Raw genomic sequence first — 9,362 nt, forward strand, 5'->3', positions numbered from 1 at the left:
CCCTGCAGTTCCCAGGAATCCCGACAAGCGCACGTTCTTCCTCCCGGATGGGCAAGGCAAAGCTCCCGACATCCTCCATTGGACGAGGAACAGGCTGACATGCAGATAAATGAGCAAGTTAAGATTCCAGATATGATTGTGTAAAAATAAATTCTCAAACAGATCAGTGGTAAAAGTCAGTTGCTACAGATTGCAAGGTTTTTGCAGGTAAAATATACTATGACAGCTCAAGCTAGCAGAAGTTATAACAGCTAAGTATATTTTCACTAGCTACATGTTTCGTTATTAACTATGAACGTTATTTTTGCACAATATATGAATGTTTAAGCCATTATTGCTCGTGTCTCATACATGAAACCCTATCATTAACCAAGAGGTAACTGCACTATCCATAATTGTCTTTTTGCATTTGATCAATTTGAGGCTATCTATATAGGTTATTTATATATCATGTATCAACTTATTACTTATTTCCCATTGGTTATCAGGCTAAAACCTTAATTAACAGTGGTCTTTTTTTTAAATAACCGTACCCTCTTGGACCGGACCATTATACAGGGGACAGGACACTAACAGTAGTGTTACAACTCGTAATATTTATCTATTAGTTTATTTCAAACAATTGCATGACATGCGGATTGATTGATTTCGAACAAGGCAATTAATAAGATATAAATGGAATTTCAGCAGAAAAAGACTAAACATAGTTTTTGACACCCCCAATAAAAGTAGTACTGTTTCAATGTCACTTGGTGACCGTAGACGATCTCTTTTTTGTCCATGCCATCTTGTTTCGTTCGGCAATAAAGGGATTTTTCAGCAATGAGGGAATTTCATATAGGAATTTGTGTCAAATAACTGTGTAAGTTGGATAGGCTATATGATAACGCAAATTCCCCGCCTTATCCCCGGTGTATATAGTGAGGTAATCCCCCATGCCCGCTCACTCTGTGGTTTATCCGGTGGTTATCCCACCTGACTAGGATATCTCACCATATACACTTCGGGCGGGGCATTAACTCATTGTTATTGTTAGTCGCTCTGTAAATTGTGTCCTGATTTGTACTGTGTGATTTTTATTGATGTTTCGTCGCAGCTAGCCCTCCACATGCATTCAAGTCAAGCCAAGTCAAGTCAAGTCAAAGCGAAAGTTCATAGCAGAAAACTTGTAACAGGCACAAAGTTAGGCAGAGTTGTACAGGGCTACTGACTATTTAACCCTATTCAGACCAGGCTTTTTGGTCATACTGCGACCGGGGTATGGGGCCTTTAAGGTCCACCCCCTTTAACTCAACAACCACTTATGGTATGGCCACTAAATTTTAAGAGAATAATGTAGTAGTAAAATTAAAACATAACGACAACTTTGGTGTAATTATGGCGTCATTTATGTAATTTTTGTGGCGTATTTATGTTGTCGACCACCTTGGATCGTCAATCTCGAATTTTTAAAATTACATTTTTTGCGACATACAGCCTCAAAATGCAACGTTAAAGGACTAATGTATAGATGTTTATATAGACGTTTTATGTTAAAAAATCGGAGTTTTGATTAAAAAATAGTAAAAAAAACGCTGTTACACAAGAGCTAATGCTATGTTTCGCCATATTGGATTTTGACGCCTGACGTCATACATTATGAATTTAAAAAAAAAACAGCCTGTCACGTCAGAACCCCGTTGCCATGGCAATACGAATCTTTATCAACTTACCTAATCAATATAAAATTGTTGCCAGAATTTTTTTTGAAAAGTCGCAACGGTTCTAGCGCAAGCCATTCAGGCTGTAGCGTCATTATAGTAGGATTACCAGATATTTACTCTAAACTAGTACACGTTATATGTCGAATCTATGACGCACATTATTTATGGCAAATACATTATAAATTGTGAGGTAGATGGTTCTAAAAGACTAGTTATACACGTTAATCCTTCTGGTACAATCTGCACAAAAATTAATAGATAGAAGACACAATGAGGAATTGTGTGCTACACTTTTTTACTGTTTCTTTTTTGCTATGATATTAACTAAGATATATAAATTGTGTCAGGACGTAGCATAAGAACACGAGCATCATTCTGCTTGTCCTGTGTATGAAATGAAACATTACCAGAAGAATAAACTTTCACAATCACAAATCAAATACATGTAATTTGTGTTGACATAACCATATTTGATGGAGGTATGAGGTCTCCAAATTAAAGTTAATTTTTTATCTATGCAATGTCAGACTCAGCTTAGCAGCTGTCACAAGGGCGCTGTCCAATACCACTGAGGTGACGGTTTACACTGCTCTTAAATTTGTGTCTGTCCTTTAGAGCTACAATGTCCTGTGGGAGGGAGTTCCAGAGCTGTACTGTGGCTGGTAGGAATGTTCTTCTGTGTGATGTTGTGGATGACTTAACAGGTTCCAGAGCGTTGCTGTGTTGCGATCTTGACAGGCGGGTTTCACGACGGTGTACGTATGGGTTCGGGAGTAAGCTGATGAGTGGTGCTGGGGCATCCTGGTTGTACATGCGGTGCAGGAGAGTGAGGGCCCCAACCTGCCGGCGCTGTTTCAAGGGCTGAATCTGGTTTCTGTCCAACTCGGCCTGTGGGAGATTTATGATCCGTGTGGCCCTCCTTTGTATGGCGTCAAGCAAGTCCAGTAAAGTGTCGCTTGCTCCCATCCAGACTGTTGACGCATATTCCATGCAGGATCGCACCATGCTCTTATAGATGGTGGCTCTCTGTTGTGGGGATAAGTAAGGGGCGACCCTGCGCAGTAGTCCCAGGCGTTTTCCTGCGTCCGTTGCCATTTGCTTTATGTGGTGTGTCCAAGTCAATTCCTTACGAATTGTTACTCCTAGCAGTTCAGCTTCTTCCACTTCTGCAAGAGGAGTATCCATAAAGCTGAGTTCGGGGTGGTTGCCGACGGCGTCCCTCAGGTTACTGACGGTCAGACATTTACATTTTGTGGCCCCGAAGAGAACGTTCCAGCTTTCAGCCCAGTTCTGGATTTTGCAAGTCTGTGTTTAGCGACAGTGCTGCTCTGGCTCTTTCTCGTCTTTCTTTTATGATGCTCATGACCGATGAGTCGTCGGCGTACAGGATTGCCGTGTTGGTCAGCCTCTCAGTGAGGTCGTCGATGTAAATGAGAAAGAGTAGGGGGCCAAGGATGGAGCCTTGGGGTACTCCCGCGTTGGTGACTCTGGAGGTTGAGGTTTTCCCACCGACTGTGACTCTCAGTTCTCTGTCTGTCAGGTAGTTCTCAATCCATTTGAGCACATTACCATCGACGCCGATGACTTTCAGTTTAGCGATTAGTCCCCTGTGCCATACTTGGTCGAAGGCTCTGCTTATATCCAGGCATATCAGCCTGCTTTCCTGTCTCTTATCCTTGGCGTCATGTAGGTGTTGGGTGACGTATGTCAGTGCATCTGCTGTGGAGTGGCCAGCTCTGAATCCAAACTGTTTGTCACTTAAGAGTCTGTTCTTGTTAATGTGCTTCCACAGTGCCTTGTTTATTATTGATTCCATCACTTTGCTTATTATGCAAAGGAGCGAGATTGGTCTGTAGTTGTTTGGATCATGTTTGTTGTTCTTTTTGTGCACTGGGATTACGTGGGCAACTTTTCACTGCTTTGGCATGTAGTGCTTTTCCATCAGCACCCGAAAAAGCTTGGCTAGCGGTTTACACAGCTCTGGTGCAGCATGTTTCAAGACTCTGGCAGGTATTGTGTCGGGACCAGTGGCCTTACTGATGTCGAGCTTTGCCAAGACCTTGCGCACTTGTTTCGGCCAGAATACTATTTTCGTCAGATTGGAAGTAGTTCTACTCTCAGTATGTGGGACATCTTTGTCGTAATTAAGGTAATAATACTATGCTCTTTAAAATAACACTGACAGTAACACTCTTACAAACACACGCACATGCCACCGGGAATATAACCTTCCTGGCAAAGGTAATTACCATTGGTGACGTTAGGAGGCGACGCCGTGGACAGGAAGATGTCCCGTGGCCACCTCAGACCATCAACCAGAACAGTCTGATTCATGCTGGACTTGGATAACCTGGAGTTGTGATATATAACGTTATGTCAGCAAATCGTTTCACAGGGACACTAAAGGGAAAATGCATAACCTTTTCAATGGCAATTGCTTTTGAGGTCGTCTTAAAGTATCCATGATAACTACAATTCCTACGAGAGCGTAAAAATATATGAAGGGGGTTTTCTTGCCTTATGACTTCACCAGTCCAGTAATGTGTCCAGTAGATGTAATCAGCATCAGCCGCTATCCCCATGACACGTTCCCCTTCTCCAGACTTAACAAGTGGTATATTGTTTCCGAGCATGTCTGAGCTGTAGATTACCTCACGATCGGAATAGTACAGCCGATTCTCTGGTTGGAAGAAAAACACTCTTTAGAACAGAAAGACTTCCACATAACCATCGAATCATTACCTGCATGATAATGTTGTTCAGGTCTATAGAAAGTTCTAATATAGAATAAATTCTGTAGAGGACAAAACAAAAGATTTCAGCAAAAATGATTGTTAATATAGATAGTTTAGGTGTGATTTAAGCAATGGTAAGTCAAATTAGTTTATAAGTTGATGTGATCCAGCATTATTCGTGGTGTACACATAAACTAACATGAAGTAAAATTTAAGGAGTTTACATCTATTATCTATTATATCTATTGGCCCTAGTCAGGCCTATTTAGCCCTATTTAGTTACCTTCGCCAAGAAGGTTATGTTTTCAGGGGCGTTCGTGTATGTGTGTGTTTGTGTGTGTGTGTGTCTGTCTGTAAACAGGATAACTTGAGAAGGCCTTGATGGATTGTCTTGCTACTTGGTAGGTGGGTAGGTCTTGATGAGACCTCAAAATGATTAGATTTTGGACCCCCTATCGGCTTATTATGGTACTGCAGCTGAACTTCCGGTTTTGATATCTCATGATCTAGACATGCTATGGTATTGAAATTTAGATGGTAGGTAGCTCTTGTGCTGGGAAAGAAGTGGCGTGAGTTAGGCCCCCTAGAGGCTTGCTCTGGAACTGCAGGGATAAATTCTTGAAAATATTCAAAAGGGGATAACTCAAGAACCGGTTGACGGATCGTCGTGATTTTTGGTGTGTAGGTAGCTTACGTGATGCTTAATATAATTATGTGACAATTATGCAAATATGGATGTAATTTGCATAATTTATGGGGAAATTCTATAAATCAGCTGCATTCCATGATAGGACAATTGAAGCTTGTGACATTGGTAATTGATAACGAGAGAAACACAGGAAGATACTGATTATGTTAAAAAGAACTTAATTTGCATAATTAATGAGAAAATTTTATAATTATGTAATGATAACTGCCTGGAATTTCATACTTGTGGTATTTGAAAGTTAAATTGAGGTGAACATCATTAAACATAATTTATTGAAATCAGGACCTCATTTGCATAATTTATTAGGAAATGCTAGAATGCATTCTTTGTTAATATAAGACTTTTTGTCTTTTGGTTGAGATTATGATAAAACAATATAATTCATGAAAATTAGGTTCCTATTTCTTAAATCAGGGGGGGATAATCTAATCTAAACTTTGTCAGTCATAAAGATTAACATCATTTGGCGAAGGTATGAGATCGGGGAACTCTAGTTTTGTATTGTATATGAAATCACGTTATACTAGAGGTCGGAGATCTCATGTCTTCGTCAGAGGTACATTGTTCTAGAGAAATGAACATGTTTATTTTTTACGTTTTAATAACCAATGTAGTCTAAAGTAATAGAATCTCTGTACTCCCTTTTTATGCTACGGACACCCTGAAAGAGTTTGCCAGGTTTTACAGGCGCACAGGTCTCCAGTGGACGTCATCCATAACAATTACTTCGTGTGGCCGTATGAAATAACCTGACGCATGTCCAACCTTTCCTCCTCCAGCTGAAGTTATAATGAACAATCCCTAATTAAACGTTATTTGATCCCATCCCATTATGGGGTTCCCAATGCAGCTGTCTCCAAGCAGACGTTGGTCATTATTTTTAAACACAAAAGGTGCGCTGCAGTGACGTAGGGACCTCCACGAAGCCCATTTACAAACTTAAAATTGGTCTCAACAATAGTAACCTGTCCACCAAAAATGATGAATATCAATTTACATATACAAAAGTTACTTTGCTCACAAGCCACAAACACAAAAGGTGCACTAACATGCCGTACGAACCCCCCACAAAGCCCAGAATTTGCACTCAACATTGGCAACAACGGTAATCTGCCTGCTAAAAATCATGGACGTCGAATTATGCCTTCCATGGTTATTCCGCTAAATCCGCAGTCACCCACAATGCGGCGAGACAATTCTATAGTCTTTCTGAATAAGACAATAAGTTTACACTAGTGTTCCCTGGCCGGCCTGATCCCCAAATGTGTCTACGAAAGCGCCCATACTTTGCAAGGGCGCATCGGGCGCCAGGCGCCGAAGCGCAAGCAATAAAACGGGTCCTGGAATATGCACCCCCGAGAAATTTGGATTTTTTTTAACCTTCCATAACGCATTATCCTACATATTGCGACCTCTTGACGTTTCACTGTTAGTACGCAAGGCATACTACTGGAAAACGCAACTTAAGAGAAGGGGAAAAACACATACCCTATAGTTGAGGTCTCCAAGGAAACTCCACCATTAAAGAAATACTGTTAAGGCCTGTAACCTAGCTCATCGATAGCACACACAACACTTATATATAGCACAAATATCCTATGCAAACGAGGCTTACTGCCTATAACCAACCAATAGAAGAAAAAGGGACAGAAAACTGAATACCAAATAGTATACAAATAACATGGACAGCTAGCGCTGACAGCTGTTCTGGCCATAAGGTCGATGACCTACATAAAAGACAGATCTAGCACAACCAATACAGCTGTCCTACTCTAATTGGCCAAGAGGTCGTTGACCTACATACAAAACAACACCAGAACAACCAAAAAATAAGAACAATATAACTTTCAAACTTACACCACAAAATCTATATTACAATACCTTTACACCATACAAAAATCTAGACTCATGCCACATCGGTACTTGAACTACAAACAAAGAAACAAACACAAAAGATCTATTACGGGGACATAACGACCTCCACGACTCTCATCTTTGAACTCAATCTTGGAGACCACCACAGTAACATGCCTAATCAAATTTCATTAACTTCCATCCACACATACAAAAGTTATCCTGCTCACAAGAAAAATTAACAAAATGCCCCCTGTTGTCACAACGAAACCCCCCACGAAGCTCAGTAACGAACTTAACCTTGGTCCCGACAATAGTAACCACCACACCAAGAATTATAATCAACACTTTACAAATACTTGAGTTATTTTGCTAACAAGCCACAAACACAAAAGGTGCACCTACGTGACGCAAGGACCCCCCCCCCCACGAAGCCGAAACTTGTACTTGACTTTGGCCTCAACAATGGTAATCTGCCTGCCAAAAATCATGGACGTCGAGTCATGCCTTCCAGAGTTATATTGCAAAATCCGCAGTTCCCCACACTCCGGCGAGACAATTTCATAGTCCTTCTGACGAAGACAAAAAAAGTAGTTATCTAGCTCTTCTTTTTTTCCTAATGTTGCCATCATGTGACGTTCTAAGAACATTTTGGAGGGCAGATATCACCATTTACTTACTTTGGCTTGTTTCAAACATGTCTGATTAGAAATGGCTGTAACTTAAGTTCGACCCTTGTTTTCAGATCACACCATCTAGCCGTAAAGATGAAAACATGGCGTCCCTGATCAAAGGCTTGGCCTTACAAATAGAAGAAAGACACTAAAAATGTGAATAAATTTGTAATGTCTGACTTTACAGCAGCAGTATTTTATATTATAACAGACTTGTTCTTTGTGTACAAGATGTTTCTCTATTGCTTGTTTTCTCACCTGTGTAGTCTATTGTAATGGCATAGGAGGGACGAGTCAGGTTCCTGATGATTGTAGTCTGGTTGCTGCCGTCCATCGCTGCACGGCCAATATCACGGTTCGCCCAGTACATGAGACTGTAAAAACAGAGACCCATTTTATCTGAGATGTGAATAAAGAGCAAAATGAAATAACTTGGCACAGTGATTTCAAGTGATTACAGCAGAACTGTTTTCATCAGTTTAGAGTTCTTTTAATCCTATTCAGACTTGATTTTTAATGCCTATTCTATAATCGTAAAACTCAGCAGGTATACAACAAAAAGGGTGTGATAAAATGATGTGGGTATAATAAGAGGGTATGATAAAATCTTAGGGTCTGATAAGACTTAGGTTGCCCATGGCAACAACACCAACGTGATGCATTTTAGGCCATCCTTAATTTTGGACCGGTGTCACAGCGATTTCGAACCCAGCGATTTCGAACCCAGCGATTTCGCCCTCGGGGAGGGGATGTGAGTATCGGCAGTGTTTTCAGCGGTCCCCTTCTCTTTTCGGTATGTGTGATGGGTTCTTCAACGAGCGCGGGGTGTGGTTCTCCCAAATACGAAAGACTTCCAAAGACCTCCATTGAACATCCTATCCGAGAGACCTCCTTAACCAAAGCCAAGTACTCATTTACAACTGAGTGAAGTGAGGAAAGACGTGTAAAGTGCCTTTTCCAAGGGCATAAGCTCAGTGGCATGGGGCAGGGTTCGAACCCAGAATCACTTAGTTCTGAGCCAAACACTCTACTTACCGTTACACACGACCCCATCGCCCTGAATTTTGACCAATAACGTCATCGACATCATCGACATCAATTATGAATTCTTAGCAATAATAATTGCATCATTGGTCATACAATATTGGACATGGAACAAGGCTACTTCCTAAAAGGGGTGAAATAAGCTATCTACATCAGGGCCCATCACACATCACGACAGTGGCAGACATCGTACTAGATACCGTTGATCCAGTGCTACGTCACACCTCAATAAAGCCACGTGACAGTCTCACTGGGTCAGTCTACCGAGGAAGACCAGAGGTGCCGGTTGAAAGCTCTAAAGTGAGAAATTGACTATTGTATCGGATGACATGTTTTAACTTCTTTTAAACCATTGTATCAGATTGCATAGGATGCTAATAATGTAAGAAAGCATGTGTAATTTCATACGAAACTAGAGTTCCCCGATCTCATACCTTCGCCAAATGATGTTAATCTTTATTACTGACAAATTATAGATATAATTAGATTATTCCCCCCTGATTGAAGAAATAGGAACCTAATTTTCATGAATTATATCATTTTATCATAATCTCAACCAAAAGACAGTCTTATATTAACAAACAATGCATTCTAGCATTTCCTAATAAATTATGCAAATGAGGTCCTGATTTAAATAAATTAT

Source organism: Branchiostoma belcheri, unplaced genomic scaffold (assembly GCF_001625305.1).
Source record: "Branchiostoma belcheri isolate BF01 breed outbred unplaced genomic scaffold, Haploidv18h27 scaffold439, whole genome shotgun sequence".
Classification (NCBI taxonomy): Eukaryota; Metazoa; Chordata; class Leptocardii; order Amphioxiformes; family Branchiostomatidae; genus Branchiostoma; species Branchiostoma belcheri.